This window comes from Mauremys mutica, chromosome 3 (genome assembly GCF_020497125.1).
Source record: "Mauremys mutica isolate MM-2020 ecotype Southern chromosome 3, ASM2049712v1, whole genome shotgun sequence".
Classification (NCBI taxonomy): Eukaryota; Metazoa; Chordata; order Testudines; family Geoemydidae; genus Mauremys; species Mauremys mutica.
Window position 1 is genome coordinate 30,702,139 of NC_059074.1, and position 19,767 is coordinate 30,721,905.

Below are 19,767 nucleotides of genomic sequence, written 5' to 3' on the forward strand. Positions count from 1 at the left end.
GATTTAGGTTATCATAACACAGCTTGCTATTGGAGCTGCCTCTTTTTAACAGCTGAAATTTCTTAAGCACCTCAGCACTGTTTTTCCCTTTAACGTTTATTGTGTTTCACTTGCATTTTGAGTCTGCACAAGGTGAGTCCCTGCACCAGCAAGTCCTTGGATATGAGCATCATATTCATGAAGACAAATATACAGTGGTTTTACTAGCCATTTCTGACGTGAAAACTTCCTGATACCAATAGAAGCACAATCAGATCAACCCATTGTATCTGTATGTCCTGACCCCCACAAAAAATGGTACTTGATAATGGACTCCATTTACACCTTCAGAAGAGCTTTTTGCAAGTTAGTAATATCTGATGTGTTTTCTGTCCCTTAGAAGCCAAGTTCTAATCAAAAGCCCCACCTTTATTTTTAGAAATTTCAAAACCACCCCATAATGTCCAGCGAGATTCTCCATTTAAGCTTTATAACATGGCTCTCCTATTTGTAACTACTCCTATAATTCAACAACACAACCAAAGATACCATCCAAGTAAAAGAGATAATACTCTCCTGTTATAATATAGCTATTACCTTCCAGCTACTTATAATTATTGGTACTTGTTGCCAGGATAATTTGCTATACAATATGTTGTTTTGGAGCCAAAGTATATTCCTAGGTAGATAGCTGACTTTCACACATAAAGGATAATGTGATATCTATATTTTAAAGTTGCTGCTTGGTTACACTATATACACAATACTGCCCACAGCCTATACTGGGATCAAAATATTGTACAGGCTTTAATTTTATTCTACTTTAGCATATAGGACAAATTGCTTTCACATTGTATCATCATTTTTCTCCCTTTAAAGTAAGTGTGTGTGTGTGTGTGTGTGTGTGTGTGTGTGTGTGTGTGTGTGTGTGTGTGTGTGTGTGTGTGTGTGTGTGTGTGTGTGTGTGTGTGTGTGTGTGTGTGTGTGTGTAAAAATGGAGGTATCCGTTCTATCCAACCATACAAAAGCTCCAGTTACCCAGCTGTAAAATGGGGGAAATTGTACTTCCCTACCTCACAGGGGTGCTGTGAAAATAACTATGTTAAAGATCATGTCATGCTTCAGACACTATGATAATGGAGGGCATAGAAAATAGGGGATTGAATCTATCAAATCTAAATCTCTAATTAGGTTATGGATGAACACTAATTTTGTGTGGGAGGAGGGTTGCCTAATAGTTAGAGTACAGGCCCAGGAGTCAGGAGTTCTAGTCCCAGCTGGGCCACTGAATTCCTGTGTGACCTTGGGATAGTTATTCAACTTCTTTGATCAGTAGTTTCTGCAAAATGGGAATAAAAAAAACTTAGTGACCTCATATGGATGTTGTGAATCACTATTTGTAAAGCGATTGGAGACCCATCCTCTGAAAGTATATTATAAAACCACATAGTACATTCTCACAGTAATAGTATATTACTTTTCTGTATTTAAACCACCTGATCGCCATATTTGGGGTCGGGAAGGAATTCTCCTCCAGGGCAGATTGGCAGTGGCCCTGGAGGTTTTTCGCCTTCCTCCGCTGCATGGGGCAGGGGTCGCTTGCTGGAGGATTATCTGCTACTTGAAGTCTTTAAATCAGGATTTGGGGACTTCAACAGCTGAGTCAAGGGAGAGAATTATTTCAGGAGTGGGTGGGTCAGCTTTTGTGGCCTGCATCTTGCGGGAGGTCAGACTAGATGATCATAATGGTCCCTTCTGATCTTAAGTTCTATGATTCTATGACAGTGTTAGTTGCACCCCAATCTTTGTGTGTCAGGACAGATGCACGATGCAAGTACTCTGTTTCTCCAGACTACTGAAAAGTAAGAAGGACTTTATTAAAATATTGTGAAATCTCTTATCATAGATATTTGTAACAAAAAATAAAAATATAAAGTTTTATAAAGCAATTTGGCATTCCAGTGCCACATGAAAAAGGATACCAGAAAGAAAATATGGGCTGTTACATACTTACTAAAAACCAGTGAAGCCAATAAACTGGTATCTGTTGCAAAACTCTTTAAACACCCACTGCATAGGACTCCAACATTGAAAAAATTATAATAAACAGGGTCATTCTGACCTAAAAGCAACCAAAAGACTTATAATTATTGTACCAGACAATGATGAATCATACTTAAGCAAACCGCCCATTCCTTTTCAATAGAATGCATTATTAATCAGACACATTGTTTTATAACTGGTTCAACTATGCCAAGGGGGAAAAAAAGCTCACTTTCCCAGTACAGTATTGGGACACTCTTGAGACAGTAACGATCACTTTTTCACTACCTATATTACATGTGGGTAGTGACTTCTGTGAATACTCTAAATCGGCAGTTCTCAAACTGTGGGCCGGGCCCCTAAAGTGGGTCACGACACTGTTTTAATGGGGTCGCCAGGGCCGGGGTTTGACTTGCTGGGGCCTGGGGCTGAAGCTGTAGCCCTTGGGGCTTCAGCTTTGGTCCCCCTGCCCGGGGTCTGGGCAGGCTCAGGCTTCGGTCCCCACTCCTGGGGTCATGTAGCAATTTTTGTCAGAAGGGGGTCATGGCACAATGAAGTTTGAGAACCCCTGCTCTAAATAATTAAACAAAAACAAAATCAAAGGTTTTTCACTCATACTGTGCACAGGCAAATAAATACAGAAATGAAATCTAATGTAAATGCCCAAATAGCACATTAAAAAAAAAAGGCCTGTGGAATTATTAATATTCTTATAGCAGTTAATGGTTCTGACTTTGTCCCACCAAGTTTTCTGGAAAGTGAATTTCCTTTGTCTCTCTTCTGTGTTATTCCCTGCAAAAATGGGAACCTCCAGTTTATTTTAGTAATATCTATTTAAGCAAAAACCAACTGTTAGGCAGTAAGCTAGATTCAACTTTAACCATAAATGTTAGGAACCATTAGGAAAGGGATAGATAATAAGACAGTAAATATAATGCCACTATATAAATCCAGTGTATGCCCACACCTGGAATACTGCTTCCCCATCTCTCTCTCTCTCATATATTAGAATTTGAAAAAAAAGAACAGAGAAGGGCAGCAGAAATGATTAAGAGTATGGAACAGCTTCCACGGGAAGAGAGATTAAAAAGCCTGGGACTATTCAGCTTAGAGAAGACACGACTAAGGCTATGATAGAGGTCTATAAAATCATGAATGGTATGGAAAAAGCAAATAATGGAAGTGTTATTTACCCCTTCACATAACACACAAACCAGGGCTCACCCAATGAAATTAATAGGCAGCAGGTTTAAAACAAACAAAAGGAAGTACTTCGTCACGTGACAGCCAGCCAGCCTGAGGAACTCATTGCCAGGAGATGTTGTGAAGGCCAAAAGTATAATTGGTTCACAAAAGAATTAGATACGTTCATGGAGGATAGCTCCATCAATGGCTATTAGCTGCAATGATCAGGGATGCAACCCATGCTCTGGTTGTCCCTAAGCCTCTGACTGCCAGAAACTGGGACAGGATGACAGGGTGTGGATCACTTGATAAATTGCCCTGTTCTGTTCATTCCCTCTGAAGCATTTGGCACCAGCCATTGTCAGACGACAAGATACTGGGCTAGCTAGAGCATTGGTCTGACATAGTATGGCCATTCTTATGTTCTTACTAACTATAGTGTCGCTAACATCCTACTATTATTTATTATAAGTACTTGCAAGGTCCCTATTACTGTAATAACTGAGCACTTCACAATCTTTAATGTATTTATCCTCACAACACTCCTATGAAGTGAGGAAATGTCTCTCCATTCCTAGTGATGGGAAACTGAGGCTTCTTTTTCATGCACCAAGAAGCTCAGCTAATGAGCGGAGGCATAAATTTGACAGATTCTAATCCAAATTGATTTAGGGTATTAAAACAACTTTCCTCTTTTTTAACAGATAGGAGTTTCTTTCACACCTGAACATACTTTTGTAATCTCTTTAATTTATCTTGTTTAAATCACATTTTTCTTCAATTAATTTTCTGATATTTGGTCAATTATATTCAAAATTTTAAGTGCTTAACTTTTTAAAATAACTAGTGATTTTGGGTACTGAAACTGAGACACTCCACCAGGCCTCTTTAATGTATCTCAAATTGGGTGCCAAAAATTTAAACATCTTCCACCCTAATCTGAGGTACTGACGTGGCCCACTTACCACAGTATCTGAGCATCTCACAGTTTTTAATGTGTTGATCCTGACAACACATTTGTGAGGTAGGGAAGAGCTGCTACTCCCATTTTACAGATGGGGAATGTTGGCACAAAGAGGCTAAGTGATTTGCCCAGTGTCACACAGGAAGTCTCTGGCAAAGTAGAGAATGAAACGCAGATCTCCCAACTCCCAGGCTAACACACTAACCACTGAACCATCTTTCCTCTGTGTAAATTTTATGTTAAATATTTATTTTAAATGCCAATTTAATTGAAATGACTGTAGTTTTGTTGAAAAAATACTAACTTTCCCATGCCCTATTTGAAAACAACAAATATAGGGCCACTAAAAAAAAAAATCTGACAGAAAATCTTCATTCATCTCTATCCACAAACTGCAGTAGCTGGGCAACACCATTACATTTCCAGTTGACACAGGGTGAAATCTTGGCCCCATTTAAATATATTGCCAACACTCCCATCAACCTCAATGAATTTCACCCACAGTTCCTAAATTACAGTGAGCTCCAAATACAGATGAAGCCATTAAGGAGAATTAAACATATATTTATTAAATGTGGCTGTGTTCACAAAATAACAATGTTTCAGCCAAAAGGCTTTCACAAGGTATATTCCACAAGCAACAAAGTTGATTGAAATCAGCTTCCTGTTCTCCTGCCATTTACCATTTCCTAATTAATTTGCAATACACATAGTTACTAATGGTCAGATCCAAAACCTACTGAAGTCAGTGGGAGCCTTCCCCTTGATCTCAATGGGCTTTGGGTCAAACCTCTTGATGATGCCAAACCTTTTATGAATTACTTCATTTTTTGGCTGGCATTCATACCTATTTTCATTAATTAAAATAACATTTACATAATACTTTTCAGTTAAAGTATAATATATGCATAATAAACATTTAAGAAAAGAATCTCCTCTACAATCCCCTTCAGAGCTGCTACATAATGGGCAATCATTCTTCTAGTCTGCCTAAATTCTTAGTTATCAGTTGGAGTTCCCCATGCTGACGCAAGTATAGGCCTTGATCCTGCAAATGCTTAGATATGTGAGTAATCCCATGTGTAAGTGTTTACAGTACTGGAACCATATCATCAAAAACAAAAACAGAAAAGCTTTGTCAGAATAAAAATGAACAGACCAATATGGAGGCAGTCATGGTTTATAGTTATGAGCACAGGGCAGGGTTATAGATAAACAATTGAAGCAGGTAGATAGAATAACAGTGGACCCTTGAAAATATCAGTGCCATTGTGCATCACTCAAAGGATTAAATGACAAATCCTCCTCTCCGTGCAAGGAAGGCAGAACTGAGGCTGCTCCACTGGCATGTGGAGGGCTAAGGGGGAGGGGAGGGACACAGGATTCAGGAAGCCCACACAAGAAGAATTTTGTTTTTAAAAGTTATCCCATTTTAAAAACTGTACAATTTATAAATTCAAACCAAACATGGCAGATTTCAGTGCTCCAGGTGAATGCTTTGGAAAGCTGGAAGGGCATGAACACAAGGGAGTAAAAATGGAAAATGAATTGCAACCAGATTTAAGGGCCCGATTTTGCACGCACACAGACAGAATAGTATCTTACTCCTTAAGTGGCCTCATTTAAGTCAACAAGGCCATTCCTGAAGTAAGGACTACTCAGTGAGAGTAAAGGGCTCACAGCCTGGTGATCCTTAATGGAGAGACTTTTAAAGTCTCTCTCTTTTTTCCTTAATAATAATTTTAAAAAAAGGACGAAGGGAGATGTGTCCTTTCTTTCTTCTCTTTGATTTTTAAAGTCATAGAAGGGATGTGGGGGAGGAAGGTTCCTCCTTGTTGTCTGCAATAGAAATGTAGGTCTCATCCAGCCTGTTTTTCCTGGAAGACTCTATGGATGACCGCAGCGCTAGTGGGATTATAACATCAGAGATCTCATGCAATGGAAGTTGATTAAGTGAAAGAGGAAGTTGTTTTTTATTCAGATTTTTTTAAACAGTTTGCTTTTGTTCACTTCCATTTCACTCAAAATGCTCAATTTTTCTGAACGATTCCCCCACTTACTCCCTTTCACATATGGGCTAAAAATAGCTCAGAGTACACATCTGAGACTTCCAACCAGTTTTCCAGAAAAAAAACAAGGAACATCAAACCTAACATTGTTCAAACAGGAAAAAACAAACTTTAAAAGTTATGCCTTCTTTGTATAGCAAAGGAATCAACGATGCACAAACCCAATTTGTTTGCTTTTTATTTTCTTCTTCTCATCTCAAAGCATTTTTGCGGACACAGGGAGCAGTACAGCATCACCATTCATTCTCGGCCATGGCTTGTTCCTCCATTAAAACCAGCCTGATCAAGTCCCCATATACAATGTGCCACCATTTAGTCGGTAATCAGCCTCTAGGTCTGACTGACCTTGGTTGTGCATGCATTATTTTTTCTTTTTCATCCTATCAGCTGTCTTCTACAGTGTCCCCATCATCGTAATCTTTTCTATCACAGACAATCCAGTATGCCGATTTCACATCCTTCTCTCTTTCTAACTTCATTTGTCTTAAAATCATACTACTTTTTATCTGCCAACTTGAGAAGAACTCATCTCTACTGCCTCCAGCCTTCTGATGTCTGTATTTTATTTTAGCTCAACTTTAGCTCTAGAAGCTGGCACTGGAGCCTACTAAATACCGATTTATGATGCTATTGGGAAGCTATTTCCCTAAGAGAATTGGTCCATCTTAAAGCACATGATAATAAAATTAGCTAGGGTAGTGCCTATTTTATTTCACTGTAGCTCTACTGAGTCTCTGTTCTTCACATTTAAAACAATTTGTTCAGAGGGTTATTTATAAATCTACAGCTTGCCTAAAATAAAAAGAAGAAGGGAAAAATAAACTTGCTTGGGGCTGAAACTCACCATGCTCAAGAGAATTTCTTGTATCACCCTTTCAAAGAATCTACCTGCAGTCAAAGCTCTATCATGCAGGTATCCAAGTCTGAATTCCATTAATGATCTCTCACTAGTACAGACCCAATCTAACTTCCGTTGACTTCAACAGAGGTTGGATCAGGCCCTAAACCAGCAGGAGGCTGCTCAGAAAGGATGCTCAAAACTCTTGTAGGGAAGGAGTCTTTGTGCAATGACTGGGTTTGGGGAGGAAGCATTGCTCTGAATTGTTACACTTCCTGTCTGCCCCTGGGTTATGCTGTCTCCACAAATTCCCCAATAGGAAAAAGAATGTGAATACTTCTTTTGAAGGGCCTGTGCTGCATCCTGTAAGACAGGGGTTCTCAAGAGGTAGGGTTTTCAAAGCAGAATATGTGGTGCGTCAGGAAACTGCCAGGTCAAAGTTTCAAACCCCAGCTGCCTGGATTCTGAATCATGATTCATTAAAGAGCTCCATTGTATGTGAAAAGCTACAGAAAGAAGCCAAAGGGCACGGGGTGGAAAAAAGTTTAATGGCATGAAATGCCACCTCTCTTCCATCAAAAATCTCCAGAAAAAAACACGCTCCTGCTGTTTGACAAAGAAAGAAATAACTGGTAGCTTGACATTATTTTGTCCTTTAGAAAATTAAAAGCAAAAGTGCCTGCTCCTTTAAATGTTTTTGTCTACTTTTTACAACTGCATTACAAATGGCCAAAGCATTCTAGAATGTGTTTAACCATCAATGCACTATCCATGACCATTACACACACCAGTGTATTATGTGAACTCAGATGTCCTTTACAATGTTTTAGGGGAATATTTTCTCGCAGGCCAAGACCTTGATCCTGCAAGAGGATCCACACAGATAGACCCAAGCTGCCACATGGGGTTTATCTCATAGGGATCCTCTGCTCAGAGAATTCATTGTGTGATTGGGATCTAAATATATTTTAGTTTCCCATTTTTTCCTACTCTTTTATTGTTGACTTTTCATCCCCTTAAAATAATTTTTTTAACTCATCAGGTACCATGTTACTAACTTTTGATTCAATGTTTTGTTTTGACATTTGTGTCCAGTTAAAATGGTTCTGTCTGATCAGCTGGTCAGAGGTCTAATGCAAGAGCACTGGGAAGCCACTTAAGGCCTGATTTACTACGGTTATGTCTACCCTACAAGCACTACAGTGGCACAACTGCAGCGCTACAGCTGCACCAGTGTAGTGTAAATGCTTCTGATATCAATGGAGGGGGTTTACCATTCATAGATATAAGACGCATCTACACTACACTGCGATGGAAGGGGTTTTCCATTCATCGATATAAGACGCATCTACACTACACTGGTGCAACTGTAGCGCTGCAGCTGTACCACTGTACTTCTTGTAGGATAGACATTACCTAGACCCATGCTGATTCATCCTCAGAAACTGAGAGCTCTGTAAACCTCCCAGTTTCTCTCAGCTTGGATCCCAATTACCTGGTTTTAGACTCTCCCTCTTTTCTCTGTTCCTACTCTCTTTACAGTTCCTGCGTTGTCATACAGCCATCAAGTTTAAGGTCAAAAGGGACCACCAGATTGTCTAGTGTCACCTCCTACATATCACAAGCCACTAAACCCCATCCAATTAATATATGCAGTGAACCCAATAATCTGGATTAGACTACAGTATTACAGTCCTCCAGAGACTAAACTATTGTGTCACAGGCAGAGAATAAGAGGGACCAAGGTGCATCAAAGCCTGAGACCCCTGCAATGGCGGGAAATTGATTTCATGAGATATACCAGATGAAGCTAGCAAGAAACCTGCAACCAATTCTGCAGAGGAAGGTGGGAAAAAAAATCTGACCCTCCTTCCACACAGTGGTAAGCATCAGCCAGAAGAATTTAGCTTGAAATACTCTTTTAAAAAAAAAGAGGTACTAAACAATCATAACTCCAGTTGTATAAGTCACTGCCAGCGGACGTTGTGAAGGCCAACAGAATAATTAGGTTAATAAAAGAATTAGATAAGCTCATGGAGGATAGGTACCTCAGTGGCTATAGGCCAAGATGGTCAGGGACATATCCTTATGCTCTGGGTGTCTCTAAGCCTCTGACTGCCAGAAACTGGGACTGGATGACAGGGAATGGATCACTCGATAAATTGCCCTGTGCTGTTCATTCCCTTTAAAGCATCTGGCACTGGCCACAGTTGGAAGACAGGACATTGGGATAGATGGAGCATTGGTCTGACTCAGTGTGGCCATTCTTATGCTTTCAATGGGAGTTGCAAACACTCAGCACAACAGCACCTCTCAGAATCAGGCCCTAAAGTAAGCAATGGGATTTCTCTTTTTAGATGATTTCCTTCAAGATCAGGGAAGACCAAATATTTATTTGCAGAGGGTAATATGACCTCTTACTCCACCCTTACACATTGGTTCAGATGCAGTGGAGAGAGGTAACTGTAGGGAGCCAGTTGTGACCTGGTTCAGGGATGCCTGGATCTGGAGTAAGTTAGGGCAGGAGGAGCCTGCTAGCTCTGGCAAAGGATCATTCCTACCTAAGCTCAACTCCCCCACCCCTGCCTTTCCAACAGGGTAGGGTATGAGCAGATGGCATAGGAAACAACTATGCCAGCAGAGATTCTCACAGTGTTGTCAACTCTCATGATTTTATCATGGGTTTCATTATATTTGTTGTTTTTCATAAAGTCCCAACTCCTGGAGTCAGGTGATTATGGGAGTGTCTCAGCTTTCATTTAAAAAGAAAGTTTCTTGCCCTTGTCATTGTGCAGAAAAATTTGAAAACATGAACACTAAAAGGGTAAAAAAAATGACAAAGACCCCAAATTCATTATTTTTTAAACCTCATAATTGTTGAGCCTATCGCAATTTTAGGAGGCCTGACTCATGATTGTTGAAAGATTGGGGTGACAATATTAAGAAAAGAACATAAGAACGGCCGTACTGGGTCAGACCAAAGGTCCATCTAGCCCAGTATCTGTCTACCGACAGTGGCCAATGCCAGGTGCCCCAGAGGGAGTGAATCAATGATCAAGTGATCTCTCTCCTGCCATCCATCTCCATCCTCTGACAAACAGAGGCTAGGGACACCATTCCTTACCCATCCTGGCTAATAGCCATTTATGGACTTAGCCACCATGAATTTATCCAGTTCCCTTTTAAACATTGTTATAGTCCTAGCCTTCACAACCTCCTCAGGTAAGGAGTTCCACAAGTTGACTGTGCGCTGCGTGAAGAAGAACTTCCTTTTATTTGTTTTAAACCTGCTGCCTATTAATTTCATTTGGTGACCCCTAGTTCTTGTATTATGGGAATAAGTAAATAACTTTTCCTTATCCACTTTCTCAACATCACTCATGATTTTATATACCTCTATCATGTCCCCCCTTAGTCTTCTCTTTTCCAAGCTGAAGAGTCCTAGCCTCTTTAATCTTTCCTCGTATGGGACCCTCTCTAAACCCCTAATCATTTTAGTTGCTCTTTTCTGAACCTTTTCTAGTGCTAGAATATCTTTTTTGAGGTGAGGAGACCACATCTGTACACAGTATTCAAGATGTGGGCGTACCATGGATTTATATAAGGGCAATAATATATTCTCAGTCTTATTCTCTATCCCCTTTTTAATGATTCCTAACATCCTGTTTGCTTTTTTGACCGCCTCTGCACACTGCATGGACATCTTCAGAGAACTATCCACGATGACTCCAAGATCTTTTTCCTGACTCGTTGTAGCTAAATTAGCCCCCATCATATTGTATGTATAATTGGGGTTATTTTTTCCAATGTGCATTACTTTACATTTATCCACATTAAATTTCATTTGCCATTTTGTTGCCCAATCACTTAGTATTGTGAGATCTTTTTGTCTGCTTTGGTCTTAACTATCTTGAGTAGTTTAGTATCATCTGCAAATTTGTTCCTTTTACATGTGGGGGTGTCTCTATGGGGAATATTTGGTGGGTTTAAGGCCATTTGCTATTTACACAGCTTACAAATGGCATAAAATGGTCTTACTAGACCGGAGAATCTGACTGTGTGTATTCATTACACGCTGAAATGTACAGACAAGGCATTTAGTTGGAAGAACAATGGATATTGGTAAAATTTAGATTCTTTTTCTCATTTTCTCCTCCTGAGGTTGCAACAATTAACACAGCCATTTTGACCTGTATGTCTACTCTAAAAATCAAACTGACTCAGATACAAAATAAATATATAACATGAACAGTTTTCTTACATGCTATTTTCACTGTACTTTTCAAGTAAGTAAAAATTCAACAGAGCAAAAACACTTCCAACTAGGTGAAAATATTTTCATGTAATTTTCCTCTATGCAGTTTGAATCCTCAAAATTTCACTTTTCACAAAGATTAGATGCCAAACTGTGGAGGCAGAGTTTTTTTGCAAAGTGGTATGTGAAGTCTATTTTTAGCTCGATATTTTGCACATCCAAAATTTGATGCTATAATACCATGGCAGCCACATCCGTCAATATGGACGAGAAAAGTAGTATACTATAAAATATACTATGAAATGACATAAGCACAATTTTACCCCTTCATCTCCAATTTCACCAAAAAATGGATTTCAAATACAAAATTGGTAGGATAGGTCTGAGATCAATGTAAAATTATTATGAAGAGTTAAAAGTGAATTGGACAAGAAGTTCCTGAATTATGACCCTCTAAAAAATAAGTGTTAATATTTTTTCCAATTTCATAGCAGGAAAACAGCTGGCGAGAAATAAAATATCATTTACTCTCACTATTATGACATTTTCCCCCATTTGACATTCTCTCTTATAGCATCATAGAAGTGTAGGACTGGAAGGGACTTCAATAGGTTATCAAATCCAGTCCCCTGCACTGAGGCAGGACTAAGTATTATCTAACCATCCTTGGCAGGTGTTTGTCTAACCTGTTCTTAAAATCCTCCAATGACATAGATGCCACAAACTCCCCAGTTTGTTTGTGCTTAACTACAATTACAGTTAGGAAATTTTTCCTAATGTCAAACCTAAGTTTCCCTTGCTGCAATTTAAGCCCATTATTTCTTGTCCTATCCTCAGTGGATAAGAAGAACAATTTAGCACACTCCTCTTTATAACAAACTTTTACATACTAGCAGACTGTTATGTCCACCTCAGTAGTCTCTTCTCCAGACTAAACAAACCCATTTTTTCCCAATCTTTTCTCATTGGGTCATGTTTTCTAGACTTAATCTTTTTCGTTGCTCTCCTCTGGATTTTCCCCAGTTTGTCCACATCTTTCCTGAAGTGTGGTGCCCAGAACTAAAAACAGTACACCAGCTGAGGACTTATCAGTGCTGAGCAGAGTGGGAGAATTACTTCTCATGTCCTGCTTACAACACTCCTGCTAAAACATCTTAGAATGATGTTCACTTTTTTTGCAACAGTATTACATTGTTGACTCATATTTAGTTTGCAATCCACTATAACCCCCAGATCCTTTTCTGCAGTACTCTTTCCTGGGCAGTCATTTCCCATTTTGTATCTGTGCAATTGATTATTCCTTCCTAAGTGTAGCACTTTGCTCTTCTTCTGGTTTGAAGAAAATGAGAAAATTCCATTGCATAAACAGGGGAATTTCAAGTAGGAGCACACAGGTTATTTTACCTCTATATCTCGCACTCATTCAACCATTGCTGGAATACTGTGTCCAGTTCTGGTGACCACAATTTAAGAAGGATGTTGATGGATTGGAGAGAGTTCGGAGAAGAGTCACAAAAATGATTAAAGGATTAGAAAACATGCCTTACAGCAGTAGACTTGAAGAACTCAATCAATTTTGCTTAACAAAGAGAAGGTTAAGGGGTGTCCTGGTCACAGTCTATAACTATCTACAAAGGGAACAAATATTTAATAATGGGCTCTTCAATCTATCAAAGAAAGGTATAACAAAATCCAATGGCTGGAAGTTGAAGTTAGACAAATTCACACTGGAAATAACACATACATTTTAAACAATGAGTGTAATTAACCATTGAAACAATTTCCCAAAGTTAATGATGAATTCTCTATCACTGACAAGTTTTAGATCAAGAAAGGGTGTTTTTCTAAATGATCTGCTCTAGGAATTATTTAAGAAAAGTTCTCTAGCCTGCATTATACAGGCAGTCAGACTAGATGATCATAACGTTCCCTTCTGGCCTTGGAATCTATTTGAAGAGCGGCTTATTTCAATTTAGCTTAATCCTTAAAAAAGGTACATCTAAATCAAAATATGTCACATTTGACTAGGGCTCCTATGAGCTACAGTAATACAAATGATTAATAGTAACAACCTGATCCAAAATAAAAATATCTACACCTGAATTTGGACCACTTTGACTCAATTGGTTTGAAAAAACACACATTTAGTTAAGCTGGTACAAGCTTTTATGTAGACAAGGCCCCAGTGGATACCACAGATTCCCAAGAGGGAAGCCAATCAAGGGTGCATATGACTTTAAACCAGAACGATGGGTAGCTGGAGTGGGGGAAGCAAGTCTGGGGCTGAGGGAATAATGGCTTGTTGAGGGCTATTGTTTTCATGGTGTAGCAGTAGATTTGCCATAGTGGGGCTGGTTTAACCACAAGTAGGAGCACTGTGGAAAGCAGCCTCACCATAACAAAATGTATGCTTTGAAGGACTGCTATGTTTGGCAATCCAAACATGCAAAAGATCAGGCAATGAAAAGGCTAATGCCCCACAGCAACATTCAATCAGCTACATTAAACAAAAGTTTTAGAGTATTTGGGATTATTGTTTATATTGTCACATACCGGGAAAAAATAGAAACAACTGTGGAACTTAATGATCAGTTATTCAGACATTATTATGAGAAGGGACAGAGTAGACTGAGCAGAAGACAGTCCAGTGCAAGATCCAGATCAAGCAAAACAACTCCAGCAAAGCCCAAATGGTTAGTCTTGACCTATTTTTAAACTACTTCTGAAAGTATACACTGACTTCAGTTTCTTTAGTTGAGCTACTCAAGTCACTGAGAAGCTGCAGGATCAGGCTCCTATTTTATTAAGAAAAATGGCACACTCACAAAGTGTGTAACTTCAAATTGCCTCTAAGTGAATTATTATTCCTTAATGAAGTTTTTACTAAACATAGCAAGCATTGGTCTCTGCAAATTAAGTACATGTACCATGTGAAATTTTGAAATCATGCGCACAAAAAAGTCCAGACAGCTATTTTTAAAAGCAGAATAGACATCTTCTGTTGCTCAGATAACTGAAACAATCTGAACAGATTTTTTTAAAAATAACCACATTTGGGCATACACCAAACATAAGAAATTCAGCTCAAAAATAAAAAAGAAAATGATAAATGTATTACTTTGATGATGGGCTTACAATGGTAGGGCTCTTTCAGATCTAATATACCATAATTAAAAATACACTATGGGCAATGGATGATATTTTACACCAGATGAGGATGTGGCACAATATCTCATTATTTACAATGTGATTTTTTAATTCCATTATTACACTCAGTGGCTTAGTTTTTTCTGATGTTTTTGTACTAAGCTAGGCAAGTTTTCATGCTATTACATTTTTAACACTCAGCAGTATGTCCTCATTACAGGAAAACTGTCTCGTAGGAACAAGAAGGAAGATTTTTAAGAAGAAGAGCATAGCTCTTGCAATCAGATGAAAGAATGGAACAGCATTCTGAAAAGACAGCTGTACAGTACAGCATGCTGCAGCTGGATACCACAGCTGCACATCTTGTATGACTCCCATGTTAGGAACAGTAATAACAAGAGGAATCAGCTTTTTAACAGGAGCAAAATCCTTTTCTGAAAAGGGGTGACTATCCCACATCTGCCAACATTTATTTATCATGCAAATGTGCATGCTATACCTGAAGTACCCCCAATCTAATACACAAGTCACTTATTCTGTATCACTAAAAGATTTATAAAGGATTATCCTAGGTTTTTGCTACACATTATCTTGCACAGAACCTTTCGGGGGAAATTTTCCAACTCTATGGTGTAATGTTAAAAACAGAGCTGTGTGTCCAGAGGTTAAGCACAAGATTGGGAAGAGGGAAATATGGAATTCTAATTCCAGCTCTGAAAGTGATTTACCTTCTGTAACTACATCTGTCCTCCTTAGCATCTCCTAATGTAAAATATAGGTAGTGATAGTTATTTACCTAGGCTGTTGCAAACTCCATTGAAGTCACACAGAAATGGTTTTGGCTAAGTGCTTGAAAAGGCTTTGGACATGAAACCTGCTATACAAATATGAAATACTACTACTGATGGCCTTCAAGAAACAACTCCTAATTAAAGCTTCATTTTGGAAGGACACGGATAAAATGCCTTAAGTGTGCCCAAGATGTGTGGATTACATGCATCATATAGCTACACCACCGTACATGATTATTCTCTAGAAAAAGTTCTGCTATGTAGCAAAGTCTATTTAAGAGTACAGTAGTGAGGCATAATCACTAGAGCTGGTCTCTGTCTATATCCTATTTAGGCCCACATTATCTTTGGCCACAACAAAGTATGAGGTAAACCTTGGCATCAAAAAGTACCCAGCTTACTTCCTTTCAAGGAGAGCAATGTCTGAAACTGAGGGCCAGAATCTCTCCCGTGCCAAGATCCACTCAGCGCAGGACAAAGAGGGCAGCTGCCAAGGAGCTGGTTACAGCTCCTTGATTCTTAAGCTGCCCCCGCCTTGGATGCTATCTACTTGTGACAGCTGGCTATGGTCCTAATTCAAGGGACCATAAATCAGCTGAGAATTGTCGAGGGGGAGCAGATCACAGCTGACCCCATCACATCCACTATGGCAGGAGGAAGGGGACAGTTAGGCTAGGAGCTGGCTGTGGTAGTTTTACCCCACTTGTGAATTTCCTCTCCTTAAACTCAGGCAACACAAAAGGTACAGAAATTGAATGAGGATCTAGACCACTGTGTTCAGACAGAGCCCACTATAGTTAGTGAAAGGACATCTGCATTCTATGTTTTCAGCCCTCTTCCAGAGCCATCACTTCAATGTTGCAACAAGTGAAGAAACAACAAGATTGGAATATATTTAGGGGCAGTGGTGCTATGACTGACCCTTCCATATGCTAAAAGAGACTGGGGCAAAATGTCACAACAGCAAGAAGCAGATAGAAAGGGAAATCAATTTCAGTAACACTGAGGAGGAAAAGTGATGCTTTGAACTAGTGAACTAGAGTGTGCAGAGAATAGTACATAGGTGGAGAGATCTATCTAGTGAAGGATCAGATTAAGACATAGGAACAAAAAAGCCCTGCCTAGGATCCCAGACCCTGGAGTCATGTGATTACATAGAGAAGAAATCTCTGGCTGTTGTGGTTGCAAAGAGCCTGAAAATGTGGCCTGCACTTAACCAATACAGAGACATCTGCCTGAGCCTTCAGATAGAGCTGTTGTTTTAGCCTGAGAAGGGTGAACTGCCCTATCCAATTTAGATGGATGTCAATTCCAAGATCCACTGCTCCAGAAGGCCCTCCAATGACCTCAGCAGAGGAGTTTTTGTGGCAGTAGCAGATGAGCACAGTGCATCCCCCCCCCCCTTACTCAAACAAACATACCCTGGATGCTGGAGTTAGTACTAGGGGGGGCTCCCTACTGATACCCCATCTCTCTAGCGTGAAGAGGAAACCTCTGCTGCTATTCCTAATGAGAGAAGATGACCCCATTCTGCTGCCCCTGCTTCTTTAGGTGGGATGGAAGCCCCTGTGACTGCTACTGCAAATGTGAGGTGGGAGAGCAGGGGCCTGGCTTCCAATCAAAGTCTCCCTCACTGTTTGCAAACATACAGTAGAAATCCCTTTGGCCATTACCTAAGGGAGGGTGGAACAGGGCAGATGCCAATCCAATTAAAGCTACTGGAAGAATTTTGCAAAGGTAGAATGTAATATCCCACATGAAGTTTAGCAAAAACACCAGCGCTAACATCCTTAACTTTTGCCCAGAAAAGTGCCATAGGATTGTCACACTGTCGTGAGTGATGAGGAAATGGAAGATGGTAAATAATAAAATCGTAATACCTGGTTCTTAAATAGCAATTTTCATCAGTAGATCTCAAAGCACTTTACAAAGCAGGTCAGTATCTCATTATCCACATTTTTACAGATAGTGAAACTGCAGCACAGGGAGTTGTAGTGACTAGCCCAAGGTCACCCAGCAGGCCTGTGGCAGAACTGGCAATAGAACCCACATCTCCTGAGTCAACAAGTCTTGTTTCCTGTCTTGGGGTGCAACACACAATGTTTGTGTGACTTTCATTGGAATATACAGCTACAGCATATAGCCTCAGAAATGCAGGGCTGGAACAGACCTACCAGGTCATCTAGTCCACATACACACCCCATTCTGAGGTAGGACCAAGTAAACCTAGACTGTCCCTGATAGTGTTTGTCTAATCTGTTCTTAAAAACCTTCAGTGACGGGGGCTCCACAACATCCCTTGGAAGCCTTTTCCAGTTCTTAATCATCTTTATAGTTAGAAAGGTTTTTCTAATATCTAAGGGCATGTCTACACTGGCAGAGTTACAGAGCCAGCAGTTACAGTGCCGCACAGAGAGCACTGAAGGGAAACCGCTGTTGTGTGTTGTTCACTCTGTCAGATGCCTGCGCAATACCATGTTCACACTTGCGACACTTGCAGCAGTATTTGGAGCAGTGCACTTTCGGCAGCTATCCCACAGAGTATCTCTTTCTCTTTCGTGGGCGCAGCATGGGAGGGGTGGTTTACCTCCTGCATCTTGTGGTAGGCATTCTGCAGCTTCTTCACTTTGACCCTGCACTGCAATGTGTCCCGGTCATGGCCCCTTTCTGTCATGCACCGTGAAATCTGTCCATAGGTATCATAATTCCTATGGCTGGAGCACGGCTGGGACTGGACAGCCTCCTCTCCCCAAATGCTGATGCGGTCCAGCAGCTCGGCATTGCTCCAAGCGAGGAATCATCTGGTGCGTGGTGATGGCATGGCCACCTGGAAAGATGCGCTGAGGCCACTGCACGCAGCACTGAGTAAACAGAAAGAGGGGAGGGATAGCTCAGTGGTTTGAGCATTGGCCTGCTAAACCCAGGGTTGTGAGTTCAATCCTTGAGGGGGCCACTTAGGGATCTGGGGCAAAATCAGTACTTGGTCCTGCTAGTGAAGGCAGGGGGCTGGACTTGATGACCTTTCAAGGTCCCTTCCAGTTCTAGGAGATTGGTATATCTCCAATTATTATTTATTTTTACTTAACTTTCAAAATTCCAAAGGAATTTATGGGATGGGTGGGGCTGACAGTTGGTCACCCGAGGGCAAGGCAGTAAAGTTCTCATCTCTCTGGTCATCAGTTTGAACAGGCATTGTGGGACACCTCCTGGAGGCCAGTCGTGCTGTAATCGACCACAGTGTCTATACTGACACCACAGTGCTGTAGCCCCAGCACAGAAAGCTGTATGCCTCTCGTTGGGGTGGTTTTTTTAAAGTGCTACAACTGCACACTTTCGGCACACTAAGTGGCTTGGCAGTGTGTACACCTCAGGAATTACAGCACAGAAAGTCGCTTTACTGCGCAGAAACTTGCCAGTGTAGATGGGGGCTAACCTAAATCTCCCCTGCTGCAGTTTAAGCCCATTACTTCTTGTCCTACCTTCAGGGGAGATGGAGAACAATTGATCACCATCCTCTTTATAACAGCTCTTCACATATTTTAAGACTGTGGTCAGCCCCTCCCCAATCTTCATTTCTTAATACTAAACAAACAGTTTTTAAACCTTTCCTCGGATGTCAGATTTTCTAAGCATTTTATCATTTTTGTTGGTGTTCTCTGGACTCTCTCGAATTTGTCCACATCTTTCTTAAAGTGTGATGCCCAGAACTGGACACAGTATTCCAACTGACACCTCACCAGTGCTGAGTAGAATGGAACATTCACCTCCCACGTCTTACATATAACACTGCTGTTAATACATGCCAGAATAACATTAGCCTTTTTTGCAACTGCATCACATTGTTGACTCATTCTATTTGTGAACCACTATAACTCCCAGATCATTTTCAGCAGTACTACCAGTTATTCCCCATTTAGCAGTTGTGCCCTTTATTATTCCTTCCTAAATGGAGTACTATGCACTTGTCTTTGGAGAATTTCATCTTGCTGAATTCAAATTCTCCAATTTGCCACAGTCATTTTGAATTCTAATCCCGTTCTCCAAAATGTTAGCACTCCTCCTAGTGTGGTGTCCTCCACAAATTTGTCCACATAAATGAGATTGAACAAAAACAGGAGACAATAATAATAGGACATGATATTGAGTCACAAAGAAAATTGAATCACAAAGATAAATGGGTAAGGGCTCTCCAGATACACAGTCAGAAAAAGGTCACCACAAGGACTAAACCATCCTAGAGAATTTAGAACCATATCCCTGTAATATAATTTTATACGTTAGTTTAAAATTCCTATAGAAAGCTTATTCTCTATTAAATTATAAAGAATTTCCTCCTAAGTGATATGTTTTTAACCTTCACAAAGTCTTTTTATAAACTTTAATCATAATTCTGTTTGGATACATCCTATTTAAGGGGTCATCATCATCTTAGGAGATCTCCGAGGCACACAATAATGTTGCTATGTGGTATTAAGCAGCTGCTATGCTTCACTCCA

At 40.1% G+C, this 19,767-nt stretch overlaps 1 protein-coding gene across 4 annotated transcripts in view; it reads right to left on the reverse strand.

Moving 5' to 3' along the window:
- Positions 1-18,963, reverse strand: part of GREB1 (growth regulating estrogen receptor binding 1) — a 119,526-nt gene extending 100,563 nt beyond the window's left edge. For 3 of the 4 annotated variants that reach the window (XM_045008412.1, XM_045008408.1, XM_045008413.1), the window contains exon 1: positions 18,751-18,963. The gene's annotated coding sequence lies outside the window, so the exon portion shown is untranslated. The remainder of the gene's footprint in view (positions 1-18,750) is intronic. The other variant, XM_045008409.1, reaches the window with a different exon arrangement.
- Positions 18,964-19,767: the final 804 nt, after the last annotated feature.